Source organism: Stomoxys calcitrans, chromosome 1 (assembly GCF_963082655.1).
Source record: "Stomoxys calcitrans chromosome 1, idStoCalc2.1, whole genome shotgun sequence".
Taxonomy (NCBI): Eukaryota; Metazoa; Arthropoda; class Insecta; order Diptera; family Muscidae; genus Stomoxys; species Stomoxys calcitrans.
In genome coordinates, this window is record NC_081552.1 from 5,122,523 (window position 1) to 5,142,474 (window position 19,952).

The window sequence follows — 19,952 nt, forward strand, 5'->3', positions numbered from 1 at the left end:
CATTTGAAGTGAAGAGCAACCAGAAGCCGTTCAAGAACTGCCCATGCATCCCGAAAAATGCACTGTTTGGTGTGGTTTGTACGCTGGTGGAATCATTGGACCGTATTTTTTCAAAGATGCTGTTGGACGCAACGTTACGGTGAATGAACACATTTCGAACCGAACACTGATTTTGGTAATAAAATTCAATGATTTGCAAGCGTTGCTCGTTAGTAAGTCTATTCATGATGAAATGTCAAAGCATACTGAGCAACTTTCTCTTTGACACCATGTCTGAAATCCCACGTGATCTGTCAAATACTAATGCATGTAAATCCTAACCTCAAAAAAATCACCCTTTATAACCTCAATCGTCTAACAGCTTGGTATAGCCCCATTGGCATAGCAATTCTTATTCATTATTCTTTGTTTACCTATATACCGTTGAATTGATAATAGTCAGAACTAATACTCCAATGACTTTTTCTCGACTCGAAAACAAATTCAACCGGTATTCCTAGTAATAAATTTGTATAAGTACTCGTTAAAAATTGAATTTAAACCAAATGAAATAACCCCCCAAAAATTCAAAAAAAAATTCTTTTGAGTTGGTTTAATTTCTTTATTTGGCAAGTTTTCATTATGAAATAATATCCAAACAGTACCGACGAAATAAAAACCGAAAAAGATCAAATATTCCCCAAATTGCTTTGATGGCTATTTAATTTTTTTTTTTTTTTACTTTGAAGGTTATTACGAATTGCCCCATCTTGCACTAATCATCGTTTTATCCCGGGTACTCTTACATTCCACACCTTTACAAGTATTCCAAATCAGTGCCTCAGTTCTTTGGGACCTTATGTGCACTTTGCCATAGTTAAGTGATTTTCTTGGTCTAGGTCTGGTAAGGATGGAAAAGGATGACGCTATCACGATTCTCAAGTTTTGCAGTATGAGTTGATTGCAACAAAACCACCCGCCCAACTTGGCAATCTAAACGAGTGGTTGACCACTTGACCATTTCCCTTTAGCAATGACAAATTTCTGGTAATTGCAGAGATTTGCGAAACGTTTAACCGATTTGTGACCCACACCTTTAACATGCAAGAATGGGTGCCACTGTGGGCCCAGCTGCCAAAAGTAAAGTTGTGATAAACTCCATTTATTTTGTGGTTTTAACTTTCAAATGTGATATAAGCCCAACGGCACGAACGAGGAATTACAACGTTTTGCAGCTAACCTTCAAATATCTGCTGCTCATTAGTAAGGAAAACAAAAGGGAGCCATGATAACTCGCTTTTTGGAAAGGGAATTGTTATTGGTAATGACATACTGCTGATGCTTCCTACCACATATAAGCCCCCAAGCCTCATTTAGATTTCACACAATCTCTCCTCTGAGTTCAGACAACGACGAAAAGACCGTGATGTTTGTCAAACACAAGCCTACCCCCTATTGGGGGTAATTGATGTCTATGTTCCTCGCACATGATAAGGGTATATGGAGACACTGAAGTTGTAGTAAGAGTTTGAGTTGATGATACACATTTGATAAGTGTTAATTTGTCGCCATGGATTTAACACATTTTCAATACCCCTAAAACCAATAGAAAATTGTAAAATGGGGGGATACTGTGTCACTGAAATAAAATTATAAATGTTTTTAAAAGGAACGTTTTGTTACACATATCAATGTTAACAAGGGATTTTAAAATAAATTATGTCACGATTTTTATGAGTTTCTTAAATAAAATCGAGCAAATAATAATCGAACATATATTGCCTTAAACATGTTGGAACTCTAGGGGGAAAGACTAGTAGTTTTTATGCAAATTTTCCACATAACAGACTTTTCTCATCAGCACTGTCGTCATCGTTCTCATAGTCATCAACATCAGCAGTGGCATCTTCTATATCAAAGCTCATTCAAGCATGAAGAAAAAGCAATTTTTGTTACAAAAAACACTTCTCTGCCACCCTTTAAGGAAAACAAATCCTTGATCCCAGTCTTCACAACAGACTCATATATGTGTATATGGGTGTGTGTGTTAGTTCTTTGTAAATGATATGTTTAGTGGGTTATTGTCATACCCACATATCCGTACAAAATTACTTTTCAACCATCACCAATGTCATCATTTTCCACACCCACTTACCCATCCACCACCTCCATTACTCTTAATCCTCTTCATACCGTTGTAAACATTTCCCATTTTCATTTTTGCGACAACAAAACTTTCACCCACTACCCTAAGCATTGAGCATAGATAAACCCTAGCACTCTCTGACTTGGGCCTTTTTTTTTGGCTTACATCGACACTGATATTGTTGATGATAATCGTTTTGTGATGGTTTGTTGTAATAACGATTTTTAAACCCAAACAAAAACATTGCCATAAATAACACTTTGCACATGTGCGCGTGTGTGTTTGTATTTTGCAATTTTCCATAGATGTTGGGTGTTTAGCTAAGTGATGATGATTTTCTATAGTAAACATTTTTCAGCCAGGCTGAATTGAAGATTTTCTATAGAAAACCTTATTCAGCCAGGCTGAATTGAAGATTTTCTATAGAAAACCTTATTCAGCCAGGCTGAATTGAAGATTTTCTATAGAAAACCTTATTCAGCCAGGCTGAATTGAAGATTTTCTATAGAAAACCTTATTCAGCCAGGCTGAATTGAAGATTTTCTATAGAAAACCTTATTCAGCCAGGCTGAATTGAAGATTTTCTATAGAAAACCTTATTCAGCCAGGCTGAATTGAAGATTTTCTATAGAAAACCTTATTCAGCCAGGCTGAATTGAAGATTTTCTATAGAAAACCTTATTCAGCCAGGCTGAATTGAAGATTTTCTATAGAAAACCTTATTCAGCCAGGCTGAATTGAAGATTTTCTATAGAAAACCTTATTCAGCCAGGCTGAATTGAAGATTTTCTATAGAAAACCTTATTCAGCCAGGCTGAATTGAAGATTTTCTATAGAAAACCTTATTCAGCCAGGCTGAATTGAAGATTTTCTATAGAAAACCTTATTCAGCCAGGCTGAATTGAAGATTTTCTATAGAAAATCTTATTCAGCCAGGCTGAATTGAAGATTTTCTATAGAAAACCTTATTCAGCCAGGCTGAATTGAAGATTTTCTATAGAAAACCTTATTCAGCCAGGCTTAATTGAAGATTTTCAATAGAAAACCTTATTCAGCCAGGCTTAATTGAAGATTTTCAATAGAAAACCTTATTCAGCCAGGTTGAATTGAAGATTTTCTATAGAAAACCTTATTCAGCCAGGCTGAATTGAAGATTTTCTATAGAAAACCTTATTCAGCCAGGCTGAATTGAAGATTTTCTATAGAAAACCTTATTCAGCCAGGCTGAATTGAAGATTTTCTATAGAAGACCTTATTCAGCCAGGCTGAATTGAAGATTTTCTATAGAAAACCTTATTCAGCCAGGCTGAATCGAAGATTTTCTATAGAAAACCTTATTCAGCCAGGCTGAATCGAAGATTTTCTATAGAAAACCTTATTCAGCCAGGCTGAATCGAAGATTTTCTATAGAAAACCTTATTCAGCCAGGCTGAATCGAAGATTTTCTATAGAAAACCTTATTCAGCCAGGCTGAATCGAAGATTTTCTATAGAAAACCTTATTCAGCCAGGCTGAATCGAAGATTTTCTATAGAAAACCTTATTCAGCCTGGCTGAATCGAAGATTTTCTATAGAAAACCTTATTCAGCCAGGCTGAATCGAAGATTTTCTATAGAAAACCTTATTCAGCCAGGCTGAATCGAAGATTTTCTATAGAAAACCTTATTCAGCCAGGCTGAATCGAAGATTTTCTATAGAAAACCTTATTCAGCCAGGCTGAATCGAAGATTTTCTATAGAAAACCTTATTCAGCCAGGCTGAATCGAAGATTTTCTATAGAAAACCTTATTCAGCCAGGCTGAATCGAAGATTTTCTATAGAAAACCTTATTCAGCCAGGCTGAATCGAAGATTTTCTATAGAAAACCTTATTCAGCCAGGCTGAATTGAAGATTTTCTATAGAAAACCTTATTCAGCCAGGCTGAATTGAAGATTTTCTATAGAAAACCTTATTCAGCCAGGCTGAATTGAAGATTTTCTATAGAAAACCTTATTCAGCCAGGCTGAATTGAAGATTTTCTATAGAAAACCTTATTCAGCCAGGCTGAATTGAAGATTTTCTATAGAAAACCTTATTCAGCCAGGCTGAATTGAAGATTTTCTATAGAAAACCTTATTCAGCCAGGCTGAATTGAAGATTTTCTATAGAAAACCTTATTCAGCCAGGCTGAATTGAAGATTTTCTATAGAAAACCTTATTCAGCCAGGCTGAATTGAAGATTTTCTATAGAAAACCTTATTCAGCCAGGCTGAATTGAAGATTTTCTATAGAAAACCTTATTCAGCCAGGCTGAATTGAAGATTTTCTATAGAAAACCTTATTCAGCCAGGCTGAATTGAAGATTTTCTATAGAAAACCTTATTCAGCCAGGCTGAATTGAAGATTTTCTATAGAAAACCTTATTCAGCCAGGCTGAATTGAAGATTTTCTATAGAAAACCTTATTCAGCCAGGCTGAATTGAAGATTTTCTATAGAAAACCTTATTCAGCCAGGCTGAATTGAAGATTTTCTATAGAAAACCTTATTCAGCCAGGCTGAATTGAAGATTTTCTATAGAAAACCTTATTCAGCCAGGCTGAATTGAAGATTTTCTATAGAAAACCTTATTCAGCCAGGCTGAATTGAAGATTTTCTATAGAAAACCTTATTCAGCCAGGCTGAATTGAAGATTTTCTATAGAAAACCTTATTCAGCCAGGCTGAATTGAAGATTTTCTATAGAAAACCTTATTCAGCCAGGCTGAATTGAAGATTTTCTATAGAAAACCTTATTCAGCCAGGCTGATATGAAGATTTTCTATAGAAAACCTTCAATTCAGCCAGGCTGATTGCATCCCGGAGGAGATTTAATCTGTAGCTTAGACCTGTGGATATGTATGTATTCCAAGATAATAGTTTTCTTGTGGCCAACCATTTTTGTTTTTCTTAGCCATTACTTATAAGTTATTGCTTCAATTTCCTTATAGGCAACTACGAGCATGTAGTCCATCATGCAACATGGTCCGTTCACATATTAAATGTTGTCATAATTAAGCATGAAGGCATATATTTCGTGTGAAGCCAACAAAAACCTGGGCAGCAGGAAAGCTCTGCAAAAATATTATGTCATAAATATGATAAATATATACATATAACAATGTGGACACATATTGGCTAAAATAAATTACAAAAAAAAAACAAAAAAACAGAACGGTGTAAACAATGTGGGACTTACTCCTTTTTGGGGTATGGAAACCCATTGCCATAAGTTACAATGACAACGAATCCGCTTTTAATAGGCCTTTCATTCATGGAAACATGCATTCATTGATTTTGTGACAAGTGGGGAGCAGGGGTAAGGCAACTATTCAACCACATCTAGCATCTCTATTCAAACATAAATTAAAAGTCGTTTTTTTTCAAAATTTAATTTCAAATGTCTTTCGTATGGCTTAAAGGCCATAAATCTTGTAAAGACTTTGTTACGCTTTATCGTGTACGCTTGTAATCGCCTGGTATTGACAACAATGACTCAAATGAATTCCCATTCAATTGTTTAGAGCGGGTGAGCTCTCTATGCGCTGATGATGGGTGAATTCAAGTGAAGTGAATTGAAGTGATGTAAAAAACAACGCAATGGGGGCATTTATTAGCAACATTTGCTAATAAATTGTCAATACACCACAGAGACTAGCGACATAGAAAGCTTATGATGAAACTAGCCATATGATGGCTCTGATATATGAGTACGAAAAAAGTTCAAGACTGCCAACTATTAAGAGTTTTGTTCGATTCCAAAAGTTCCTACGCGTTTTTTTTTTTCACAAAAAAGTTTCGCCATGTTTTTTCCTCAAACCTGGTGCCTTTTGAGTGTTTCAAACATCTACAAAATCCTTAATTTACATTGTTAATGATAACTAAACACAGCTGGTCGAAGTTTTCTGATCTACTCAACACCCGTCGAACAAGCTCAAGGATTATTTGTGAAAAGTATTTAAACCAAATGGGGAATATGTAAATCGCTCTTGTTCAGACAACACCTACTTTCCTTCACCCAGTCCTCCACAGTCGCAGTCAGAGACCAGTAGCAGTCAATAGCGAGAGCATTTGATATAGTGGTTATCATTACAAATGATGCATAACACAACAATAACAAGCAAACACCGAAACATCATCCCCTATTGAATGATGAAAAGGATACGGCTTGCGAGTATCAAACCACTTCCTTTCAATTTCTACACAATTCGACTAATAATAGTAAAAGTAAACAAAAGACAAATATTTGTCATAAAAAGCAATGAACGAACACAGATAATGCAAATAATTCCAATGTCAATTGTTGACTCTCAGACTCGCACAAGGCAAAAACCACCCTGAGAAGTGGCGGCGGCGGCGGCATTATTGCCAATTCACTGGCCGCTCACCCGCTCACAAGTGCTGACAATTTAACGCTAAATAGATAGACAAACAAGAGTGGTGATGGCTGGCAGTGCTTGGCAGCCAAATAGGTTAAATCACATTGTGTGTGTGTCCTTCTTGACTATAGGGGAGAGGGAAGTGTGGGTATGAGAGGTCGCTCCGTTGAGGGCACAATAGCACGAGTAGGGGTTGTAAGGACACCTGCTAACGCATTGTATCATTGTTATCATTAGTCCTTGTCTCTTTTTGTTGCAAATGAAATATGGCAAATATGGGTGGCAATAAATTTCGGAGTTGGAGAAAATTCATAAAAATAAAATTATTGATGTAAATTAAATTAAGCAAATTAGCACTATCCAAAGACGCAACCTAAATCCTTTATGAATTGAATTTTGGTATTTTTTCCCTGATGGTTATGAGTTTGGAAAAAGAAGAGGAGGTTTTCAATTCATCACCTCATGAGGACAATGATTTTAGTGTTTCTTTCTTTTTTTTGCTTATGAACTTTAATCCGTGTTTTTGTGAAACACCATCAATAAATTAAGCATTTATGTCTGTTTGTGCTCTTTGGCTATTTCGAGGTGCTACAAACGGATCGACTAGATTAGTAGACAGATTCGGCCCGTCAAAACTTAGCACGATTTTACTTGTTGTTGCATTTTTTGATGTAATTTATTTTTTCCTTCAATTTATTTTAATACCCACCATCATAGGATGTGGGGTATACATACATACTACTCCGTTTGTCACACCTCGAAATATTAATCTGAGACGCTATAAATTGCATATATTCCTGAACGTCTGAATATTTAGAGTCGATCTAGCCATGTCTGTCTGTCCGTCGGTCTGTATCACTATAGCATTCGAACGTATAAAGATAATTGTTTGAAATTTTGCATCGATACTCCGTTGGGATTGTTAATGGCCCTTATCGTTTCAAATTTGGATAAGACCCTTATCAGGCTCGTAGCCAGGCTTTCATTTCAAAGGGTCCACCTAACTGTGATTCCAAATCGAAAAAAAATTCTTTGCGGTAGAAAAAATTATTTCGCGATTGGGAGGAGGACCTTTCTTGCCCTCTAAACACTGATATATTCGCCATATAAACCGATCCCGGATTTCGACTTCGTAAGCCACTAGAAGCCTCAGATATTTCTGAAATTTCGCAGAAGAACTTCTATTTGGACTTTCAATATATGTGCCATATTAACCGATCCACAGATTTGACTTGTTCTGTCCCTAGAAACTCAATTTTCACCAGATTAGGCGGAATTTAGGAACCAAGATTTCTGTATAAATCGATCCCCGGAGAAATCTCTTTTTCATCCGGTTTTGCTGTACTTCAGCAAAATTAAGTCCCTATATAAAACGATTTGCGGATTTGACAACTAGAATCCTAGGGAGCCTTAGTTCTTACCCGATTTGGCTGAAATTTGATTTGTGAAGTACACTTGTGTTCTCCAATACTCACAACGAATCCTACACTGATAGGTTCACAAATCGATAAAGGCCCCTTATCATCAATACTCGATATGGCTTCTTGAGGCCATAGAAGCCCCAATCAATGATTTTGATTGTTCCACAAAACTTCAAAAAATTCAATCAAACTGAGTTTACAAGGGTAAATTTTTAGTAGAATCCATGGTGGTGGGTACGCAAGTTTCGGTCCGGCCTAACTTATCATGCTTTACTTGTTTTTATTTATTTGTATACCCTCCACCATAGGATGGGGGTATACTAATATCGTCAACTCCTCGAAAGGTATCGTCGGAGACCCCATAAGGTATATAAAGGGTGATTTTTTTGAGGTTAGGATTTTCATGCATTAGTATTTGACAGATTACGTGGGATTTCAGACATGGTGTCAAAGAGAAAGATGCTCAGTATGCTTTGACATTTCATCACGAATAGACTTACTAACGAGCAACGCTTGCAAATCATTGAATTTTATTACCAAAATCAGTGTTCGGTTCGAAATGTGTTCATTCACCGTAACGTTGCGTCCAACAGCATCTTTGAAAAAATACGGTCCAATGATTCCACCAGCGTACAAACCACACCAAACAGTGCATTTTTCGGGATGCATGGGCAGTTCTTGAACGGCTTCTGGTTGCTCTTCACTCCAAATGCGGCAATTTTGCTTATTTACGTAGCCATTCAACCAGAAATGAGCCTCATCGCTGAACAAAATTTGTCAAAATTTTAAACACATTTCGAACCGAACACTGATTTTGGTAATAAAATTCAATGATTTGCAAGCGTTGCTCGTTAGTAAGTCTATTCATGATGAAATGTCAAAGCATACTGAGCATCTTTCTCTTTGACACCATGTCTGAAATCCCACGTGATCTGTCAAATACTAATGCATGAAAATCCTAACCTCAAAAAAATCACCCTTTATATTCCTGATCGTCATGACATTTTAAGTAGATCTATTTTGTCCGTCTGTCTGTCGAAAGCACGCTAACTTTCGGAAGAGTAAAGCTAGGCCCCAACCGCGAGAGGATAAGGCGAGTTATTGGCGCCTTCAAGTAACCAATGGCCAACATCAGCGTCTGTTCCCAGGTCAGTGGCGGCTGGAGGTGGCCGTCGGATATTGGAGCAATCGGCTCGCGACAACGGGGGATACATGTGCGATCCCACAAAACCCATGCGGTTGGGGCGCTGGGCAGTAACCCGCCCCCGGAAAACTATAGGAACCTCCCTTAACGTTGGAGACCCACGCACCTGGAATGTCCGCACTCTCCATAACACGAGGCATGAATTTGGCCGTGGATTTGTGGAGAGGCTAGCCACCTTATTTGTGCCCATGCCCCGACGGAAGACAAGACGAACCTAGAGAAAGAAAATGACCGCTGCCCCGCCCAAGATATTAAAATCGTTCTGGGAATCGCAGTCGGAAAGTTTAGCCTCCACGAGATGACGGCCGGTAATGGGTTGAGGCTGATAGACATTACCGCGGCAGAAAACAAGGTAGTTAGTAGCATCAAATTTCAACATAAAAATATTCACAAAGCCACATGGTTGTCACCCGATTCAAATACGAGGAACGAAATTGATCACGTTGTTATATTAGATGGAAGGCATTCATCCAGCGTGGAGCGAATGTAGATTCGGATCATTACCTTGTTTCAGCAAAGGTTCTTTCCTATTCTTACTGAGGAACGCGTATCAGCAAGTGTCATCCTGCAAAGTCTTATTAATATTGCAGGGATACCAAACTCAGACATGGCTTAAAATACCTTTGAACGTAAAGGAGTCTTTTCCAAAATTTGGCGCAGTGTGAATATCTGATCTAGGGTGAATTTACCAGGTCTAAAGCCGCATTAATAGGGCCCAATTATCTCATTGACTTTAGGTTTTAATCTTTCACACAGTACGCTGGAGAGTATCTTGTATGCGATGGGGAGGAGACTTATTCCTCTGTAGTTGGCACATTCCGTCTTGTCTCCTTTCTTGTGTACGGGACATAGTATGCTGAGGTTCCAATCATCGGGTATGCGTTCTTCTAGCCAGATTGAGCAGATAAGCTGATGCATACGCCTAATCAGCGTGTCGCCTCCGGTCTTAAATAGTTTAGCGGGTAACCCGTCGGTTCTTGCTACCTTGTTGTTCTTTAGTCGAGTCACTGCTACTTGGACCTCATTCTGACTAGGAGGTAAACATTCTATACCATCATTAGGGATTGGTTCTGCGGTATCTTCTTCGCCGCCAACATCGGACACTAGCAGTTGGGTAAAATGTTCTTTTCATATCCTCAGCATGTTATCTGTGTCAGTTACCAGATTTCCTTCTTTGTCTCTTCAGGAGGATGTGCCTGCACCAAAGCCATCGGTTTGATGTTTGGTCCTTTAGTAGAATTTCCGGACTTCATTCTGACTCCTGTACATCTCAATTTGCTCACACTCACGTCCTTCCATTTCCTTTTTCTTTCTGCGGAATAGACGTTTCTCCTCTCTCCTTTTCTCCCGATACCTCTCCTTCGCCAGATGAAGGAGAGGTATCGTTACTACTGAGCGCAGGGTTGCTCTATATGCAGCATTCTTGGCTTCAGTAGCATCTCGACACTCTTGGTCGTACCATGGGTTTCTTTGAGGAGGCTTCCGGAACCCAAGTACGGATTTCGCGGCATTTTCCATGGAGTGGGCAATAGTTTGCCACTGCGCCATTATATCATCGGAACAAGGGTCATCAAGCAGTTGGGTCAGTCGAGTGGATTATGCCGCTGCCATTTGTTGTGTTTGCAGCTTTTCAATGTCCCGCTTCCGGCCGAACTTAGCACGCTTGTATTTGTGTTTTTGTAATTGTTATTATTAATCTTTTATTTATTTTTTTGTTTTTCTTTTTTTTAATTTTTTTTTTTTGACGGATTAAAAAAATAATTTTCTTGCTCTTGAATATCTACCCAATGTCTATAAAAGCTGCTTTCATATTTTCCTTATGGTTTCTTAAATTTTCCAAATTTGTTGAAACATGGCCATTGGTTTCCTAATGACTTCCGTTCTCTATTGATTCATTAGTAGAGGAAAGCCTAAATAGCAGAAAACTGACACATTTATTAATTACCACTGCTGTATGAAAGCATAAAAGTGTATGTAAATATGTTTTTTTTTTTTTTTGTATTGTAAAATTGCAACAAACGGCAGCAGCAAATGTGCCAAAGAACTGTTTAAATATGGTATCCGTTTATGCCATATGCCAAATGATTGCTGCATGCATGACTACCAAGTGGCTGGTGGCAAACTGACCAGCCTATGGCCTGATGGGGATGTGTGAATGTGGTTTATAATCAGCACATTTTTTCAACTGCAATAAGCCATGTTTTGCTACCAAAAAGGCGTAAAACGCCAAGTACACCACACGCAATAAGCCATCAAGAGGTAAGTTAAAAAAAACAACAACAACAACAACCTCATCAGGTCATGATTGATAGCCAGAGAAGCGAAGGCAACTGGTTTTGTTTTGGCAAAAGCATAAAAAAACAACTGTTCCATGGTTTGCAACCGCCAAACCTGGACATGTCGGCGGAGGGAGGCCATAAAAAAGTTAACAACTCAATAATATTTTTAATTGTTGACACTTTAAAGAGTGCAACCAGTTCGAGGTGCACCTCTCCATTTCTTTTTTTTTTTTTGTCTCCTTGCTTATGCTCAAAAGAAGTCTAATTGGGCAAGAGGCCGAGGAATTTGGCAAATCCATCTGTTGCAAGCAGGCCTGTGCAAGTGATGATGTTCAATAAATTCCACTTTAACTTAGACATAGAGGGATGCATGACTGCTGTGGAGGACCATGTATCGCCGCCTCCATCTACACTTCTTTGGACATATTGATGCCTTGTTTAACATACTCGCTGCGGTACGTATTTTAAAATGCATCTGAAATCTGGGCGCGAAACTTGTTTGCTGTTGTAGTCTTGGCAACAGTAGGCATGGATGGATGCTCGAGTCGATATTAGTGACCATCTTACGATTGTTGTCATTGTGGATCAAAGTTTAAAATATTTTTCATCATTTGTAGCATCAGCGTCATGATCATTGCTCATGTTTACGATGACACACTTGGAGGATGGTGGCAGACCAACTACCAACCTACATACATCTTCCAACCATCTCTCAAAAGCTGAAGTTTGGCGGCGGGGCCACATATTATGCGATTCAATCGAGAACAATCACACATTCAAGTGGCCACAACTTGGCCACAATCATAAATTGTCAGCAAAAATCTACACACAATAGACAAAAGGCAAGAAGGAGGAGGGATAGCTGGCAGATCGTTCTGGAGGAGGGGCAGAAGGAAAATCATGTATGAGTTAAATAAGCCACCGTTTAATGTCAGTTCGAGGGGTGCCACAAACGTTGGTATTGGCCTCTTCTTCTCCCCTTTAAGAATGTGGGTTATCCACATTTTGGCTGGTATAGAGATCTACTTTTGACTGTGTCCGAATGCCGAAAGGTGCATAAAACGCCGTCAGCAGCAGTCTCTTTGGGTGTGCTGATTTATTGCGGTCAAATAAACTGCTACCACAAGCGCGAAATTTTAAATTCAAAATCGAATATCGACCAAGAGCTGTATTGGGTTTTTGTCTCCATTGCCTCCATTATGGTCCGCAAGAGTGGAGTTCAACAGTTTATGGCCCCATAACAAAAAAAAACGACTTGGTCAACCTGGTCTATTGATCGATCGCAAGGTGAAATTTGTAGAGCTATCATAAATATATGCGAATGTGTTTGTGAGAGTGTGGGTATTTTGTCTTTATTGTCCTCTAAAACTCTTTTACTTGGAACTTTGTCAATTTTTTTTGTTTTGAGTCTTTCCAGACAAACTGTTTTGATTGTTTCATGTTAAATTGAATTAACTCCGTTTTGGAATTCACTGAAAAATGTCTAGAGTTGATCTTTTAAGGCATATGTCCTGGGTTCTTATTTTTGTTTTTTTTTTTGAAAAAAGCCGATCACATTTTTGTTTTAAAACCATCAATGAACAAGGCATATGAAACGAAGTTTAACCTTAGGTATAGATTAGGGAGAAGTTTTTTTTTTGCGAAATTTCACATACTTTTGAAGTCTTTAAAAAATATTTCATTGATATTTTTCCTTATATGTGGGCTATAGCGTTTTTTTTTTTAATAACCCTTTTCCATGTGTTTCTGCCTGATGACCAAAAACATTAAATTTTTGCAAACTCCTTCCATAATAACATCTTAGCTATGCTTAAATTGAGTCCTGCAATCCCAATTCTTAGAAATTTAATTGTAATGGGAAATCAAATCCCAATTGTAATGGGAAATCAACAACAAAGAAAGAAGCCTTGAATCAACCAAATCGCTTGCAAATGTCCGCATTACATGTAGCTGCCTCTTATGCGACATCTCCACAACTTCCTCGAAAATCGCTACTGCTGAAAACCCCCGTTTCAATGGCCTTCTCAGTTGAAGGGACCTCTGGCACCAAGTTGGCTTTTAAAATCCACTGCTTTATGAAGTACTTTTCTCTACATAACACAACTCCACACTAAAATTCACAAGCATTTCCTTTAAAGAAGTCCATAGATCCGCTTAGCATACACGCTGCAAGCATACGTACGTTGCCTTACAATAATATCCACGATATTGGCTATAATAGGGCTAATCAATATTTCAAGTTGCCTGCAGTATTCTTCTAGTATTGTTCAACAATGCGACATTTCTCCAAAACAATGCAACTTCTCTCCAAATGTAAGCAGAATTTGCTATTGAGTTTTATTGCAAATCTCCATTTTATTCCTCAAAGGGTCTTTTTTGACCACTTTGTCAAAATCCATTGCCTTAATAGGAGCTTGTGTTGTAATAGAGCTCTCAGATTTCCTTGATATATGTCCACACTAAGCAAGCGTATTTTGCATAAAGAGATACCAAATTCAACAATTGCTAAGCGCGACAACTTTTAGACCCTGTCCATGTGGTAATAACGGTTAATTTCGTTACAACATAGCCTGGTTGGGATTCGAACCTGTACACTTCGAGGCACAGCGAGACCCGTTGTCGTTGTCAAGCGTTCGAATCCATTAATGCAAATTTGCCTATGAACATTTCACTAAGGAGCAGGGACAAACTTCTCACATATCAATGAGTGCTGGCCGATTCAAGATTAAGCTCAATGAAGAGCGATCTCCTTCTTATAGCCGAGTCCGAAAGGCGTGCCGCAGTGCGACAAGTTTTCACATGGCTGACATACTAAATGGTACAGTACCTTAAACAAGTTCGCCAGCATTAAGAGGGGAAAACCACCGCTGTTAATTTTTTTGAGATGTTCTTGCCAGGATTCGAACCCAGGCTTTCAGCGTCATAGGCGGACATACTTAGCTCTGCGCTACGGTGGCCTGCAATCCATTTATACTACGTCCTATAGATGCGCAAATAACATCTGTATACCATTGAAGCAAATGTAGTTGTATGGAAAACACATCCATCCCTACAACGAAAACACATGCCAGTTTGAAAGGTTTCGAACTTGGTTAGCGTCGTGCTCACATCGCAAACACTTTTTCGCGGTATATTCGATATATACACGACATACCAATATTTGGCCCTGAAAGCCTCCACACCTAATGTAGTTAAATATGCCCTCTAACCCAGAACGAATCACGTCCCACTGTTGTTGGTGTGTTGTGATCTCTGGCTTTCCATTTCCATTGCAAGAAGTCTTCCATCATCTCCAAAGAGAAATCAACGAAAGACCAAAGACTGTTTCAAAATTCCCCACTATGCAGTATAAATAGACTAACCATAGCCTTTGAGAGAAAATATCCTCTTAATGCTTCCAGACATTCCGGAAAACATCGTCCCAATGGTTTTCTCAGCCGAAGCCCTTCTTTGCCCAATTATGCATGAATACAGTCTAAAACTTTGGCTGAAACTTGTGCTTGAGTGACAACCTTTCGCATGAGGAAAAGGTTGTAACCATAAGTCCGTGACAATACCTGGAAATCCAACATTAGCAGCAGTACCAAATAAAGAACCATCTTTGGGACATAGAATGGAAAACGATTAAGGATTTTGTGAGCAGCATGGAAATTCCTAATATATGTTGATCTCTTCGGGGATACTCTTCGGACTTTGAGCGCGCAACAAGCCGATTAATGGCTTGTTGTAGCTGTATGTTGATAAGGGCATTGGGGGCGGATTAAAGTCCATCAAAGTTTCACAAAGTTTCAGCATCCTGAACGTCCAGCTTTGCCAAGAGATCAATACTACATTCTCTTTGGTCCAGCAAAAGCTGCGGATACTTGTTGAGGTTTTAAATCTTTGCAGAATAGTTTTTTTGAATCGCTCCTGAAATTCGTCGCAAGATTTGCGACAATGAAAGGAACATTTCATTATACGACTATCGCCTTAATGAACTAATATTAGTGGGAATGCTTCTAAATTGGTAGAAAAAAGTCGTTGCACAACCAAACAACACTGGCGCCATTATTATGAACAGGAGTTTCACTGTGGGATAGAATCCAACAAAAACTAGTAAAAAATCTGCTATTTGAGATAGTTAACCCTATGAAGGGTTAACCACGACTGAACATTTTTTCTGATGTTATTGTCGGGATTCGGACCCAGTCATTCAGTGTCAGAGGCAAACATGCTAACCACTGAGCTACGATGGCCTCCAACAAAAATATGCAAAAGCGCAAGCACAAAAAAAAGACAAAGACATTCGACAACGAGTTCAGACAACGTTCAGAATTCCTTCCCAGAAAAAATTTCCAGCGGTAAAAAATGCGCCACAAAAGCATGCACTAAAAGAAGACAAAATTAATCCGACACAGAGTGCCGAATGCAGAAAAAGTAAAGAATTCCTTCCGAACTATCGGAAGAAATTCAAAAGCCGGGCCGAACTTTTGATACCCACCACCTCGGGTACATATATAAACCACCTTTCGTCATAATCCAATGAAAAATTCATTATTTATGCACCCATAGCACCTATATCCAAATATGTTCCGATTTGGACCAAATTCGGCACGGACATTGAGTGGTCTAATAAATACAAGTCACTATTCAATTTTGGTTCAATATTGGTCTTTTTGGCAGCTATAGCCAAATATAGACCGATCTGAACCATATAGAACACGGTTGTCGAAAAGCCTTACATAAGTCAATGTTTAAAATTTTTGCGAAATCGTATAAAGTAATTCTCCTTTTCTGAGGCCATGACCTTAAATCGAGAGATCGGACTACATGGTAACTATATGAAAATTTGGATCGATCTGGGTCATGTTCAAGAAGGATATCAAGAGGCCTAACACAACTCACTGTCATAAATTTCAGCGAAATCGGACCAAGACCCTAAATCGAGAGATCGGACTATATAGCAGCTATATCCAAAACCTGGACCGATTGTAAAAAGATGTCGAAGGGCCTAACACAACTCACTGCACTAAATTTCAGCGAAATCGTGCAACAAATGCGCCATTTATGGACCCAAGACAACTGTTTTATATTTCCGCAAAATCTGATGTGGCTTTTATGGGCCTAAGGCCTTAAATCGGCAGATCGGTTTATATGGGGGCTTCATCAAGATATAGTCCGTAAAAGCCCATTTTCGAACTTACCTGTACAAAATTTCAGCTCGATATCTCAATTTTTAAAGACTGAAGCGAGATTTCAACAGACAGACGGACCGACATGGCTAGATCGTCTTAGATTTTTACGACTATCTAGAACATGTATTCTGTATAGGGTCGGAAATGGATATTTCGATGTGTTGCAAACGGAATGACAAAATGAATATACCTCCATCCTTCGGTGGTGGCTATAAAAAAACCATACAAAAAGAATTCTTATCAAACTGTAGGAACAAAAATTCCCTCAGAAAGTCGAACAGAATTCGGAACGAACTCGGTAAGATCTTGTTGGAAGACTTCAGAATTTGTTCTGATTTTTTCGACATCGGACATTTGGTTCGCTGGGTAATTATTCTCCACTAAAATTGACCGTTTGCTTTTTAGTTTCAAGTAAATGCAAATTTGCCCATTAACATTCCATTAAGGAAGAGGAGCAAACTTCTCACATATCAATGAGTGCTGTCCGATTCAAGTTTAAGCTCTAATGATAAGGCGTGCCCCAGTGCAACACCTTTTTGGGGAGAAGTTTTTACATGGCTCCCGTACCAAATGGTACAGTACCTTCCAAATGTCGCCAACATTAGGAGGGGATAATAACCGCTGAAAATTTTCATAATGTTCTCGTCAGGATTCGGAGTCAGGCGTTCAGCGTCATGATAACCTCTGGGCGAGCATGATAGCCTCTGCGCTACGGTGGCCTCCTTAGTTACAAGTGCTGAAAGGATATCCCCGGTCAAATAAAGTTTACGCCACCCTTTATTTAGGAGTCTAGACTGATCAAAATTAACGGTACTTAATGTTAAATTTGGTGACCCGAAATGATGACCCCTAGTCCGACGTTTATACAATTTGTTTCGTTTCCGCCCACCCGTGGTAAAGGACTCAAAAATTATATAGAACGCATTTGAGCAAGCATAGACTTCCACTGTTGGGCACCAAGAAACATTTGACGACCCTTAGTTTGTGAGTTTCCCCCACCCACTCTTAAATGATATAAAGTTCATCGCTAATCGCACCAGCATTTTCAAATCACAAAATCGACAAGCCCCAAAAATATTTGGCAAGCAAAAGGATCATTCTGTTGGTGGTCGACATGGTAGAAATTTGCGACCTTATGGAAAGATGTCGGTAGAAGAGTTTTATATGGAAAAAATGCTATTGAAGACAACAGCCAAACAACTTAACATCATTTCAAGAAGGATTCCGATGACAGGAGGGATAAGTCCTTGTACTTCAAACAAAGGCGTCGTGGAATGTCCGAGGATCTGCTACGGTTTGGTCAGAACCATGGCAAGATTCGAAATCTTGTCACGACTCATCATGAAAAGGTGCACTCACTTACGCAACAACATTTGGAAATATTTGAATCTGAGGCCAATCGGTTAAAGCAGCAAAAGGAAGCTGCCCGAAAGCAGATCATGTAGGCGATTTAAAACTTGCATGAATACATTATGTGCAAATATGGAAAGCACCATAGCCACAGAGACGAGTGCTAGTCCACAGCTATGTTCAATGCCAAATCGATTTAATAAATGATCGCTGGAATCATTTGGAAAAATCGTATGGACGCTCTGAAAACCTGTTACCAATGACAATAACTGCTATACGCGAAGAGTACGAGGAATTAGTTGGTGTGGTCTTGGAAAGGCTAACCAATCTGCCAGCAATACAAGCAATAGAGCCACTTTACCGTCTAATCAAATGCTTCCAATAACGCTTCAAATCTTCCGTGTGTATAGCAATGTACGGGAATCAAAGGCTAATAAAGCCTTAAGTAAACATATTCGCCCATATTTTCCGCCAATAATCCTTTAAGAAACAAGAGGATCTTCCCGCAACAAACAAAGAATCCACACCCATTCGAAATTTCAGCTTAAAAGTTCTCGTTTTAATTGCCGTGTGCAGCAAAACGGCATTACCGGTAGAGACAGTTGACAAGACCCGGGACGGGATAATTATGAGAACCACATGGGTGTGGTGTTCGTTGTCATTACGAGAAGCTCAGCTAAGAGCTACCGAGCGTCCACAGGCTCCATATATGGAGTAGCTGCAACTGCAGTCACGGACAATCAGCGGTAACTAATGGAGAGTTTCAGTGAGAGGCCGGCCGGCACCGGTTTTTACTTATGTAAATACTGAGTCGAGTCATTGGCGACTTAACGTTTCCTGGGCAATCGGTCCGACGGACCGGAACGGGCTTGATCACACATGGAGCTTGATGAGGATAACCAACTCTGCTTACAAATGTGGTTACATCAACAATAACAACATTTAAATAGACTAAAATACTTGTCAGCATTAGTGCGGATATCCTTAACTAAAAAAGATTTTTGAATGTTTAAGAGGCGACCCCTAAAGACCCAACTTTTCGACAGATTCAAATACTTGTCAACGTCAATAACTCATAACCTCAGCTTGCCGCCGGGATTTGCAACCAGGCTTCCAACGTGTTAGTCGGGTAAGCCATTCATAGTATCGAGAAAATATATTATAAAGATATCAAAGCTTAAATATAGTATTTATGTAAAACTTAATCATAATGCAGACAAGGCCGTAGATTCCCAGGTATTCAGATTTGGGACTACAATTGGTATCGATCGAGGTTTAATGCTAAAATTAGGAAATTATTATCGACATCTTTTGTTACTGGATTTTAAAGCCTTCTAATTCCAAGAACGATATAAATTTCATATCTGGAAGAGCAATGCAACTCATTAGAATGAATACCGGTTAGGCATTATTTGAAATTGTTATCGATAACTTTTGGTATCGAAGTTGAAAACCTTTCGCTTAAATTACCATGATTTTATTTTAATTTATGCATTTAATCAAACTTGAAATATTTATCAAATTAATTTATCGATGAAGATTCCCTGAATTTTACTTTTTAAAGACAAAATCCAAACTTGCATACAAAATCGAATAAATATCTCTTTGAATTATCTGTGAAGATTTTGAGAAAAGACAGATATGTTCATTAAATATGTCTTTTAATAAACAACAGAAAATCGATTACATTTACCAATTTCACTTTTTTTATGCTTTGGAGTCGACACACTATTAAATCGCCATAAGCAATGGTATATTTCTAGAGGGAAGTGATTTTCCGGTATGCTTACATTTCTTAAACTTATGGCGATGAGAGATCATGGGCCAAATAAATTTCATAAAAAGTTTATCGATAACTCTCTAAGGAATCTGTTCGAAACTAGGCTTAAGAATCGAAAGCACCACAGGCTTTATCGAATCGAATATTATTTTTTTTTATGCATAAGATATATTAAACTGTGTGTTTTTGACCTTTTGGGATTATAATTTTGTAGATGGTTCGGC

At 38.6% G+C, this 19,952-nt stretch overlaps 1 protein-coding gene across 4 annotated transcripts in view; it reads right to left on the bottom strand.

Moving 5' to 3' along the window:
- The window catches only part of LOC106087076 (protein Teyrha-meyrha), a 55,350-nt gene that overhangs the window by 34,035 nt on the left and 1,363 nt on the right, over positions 1 to 19,952 (bottom strand). The gene's annotated exons all lie outside the window — the stretch shown is intronic.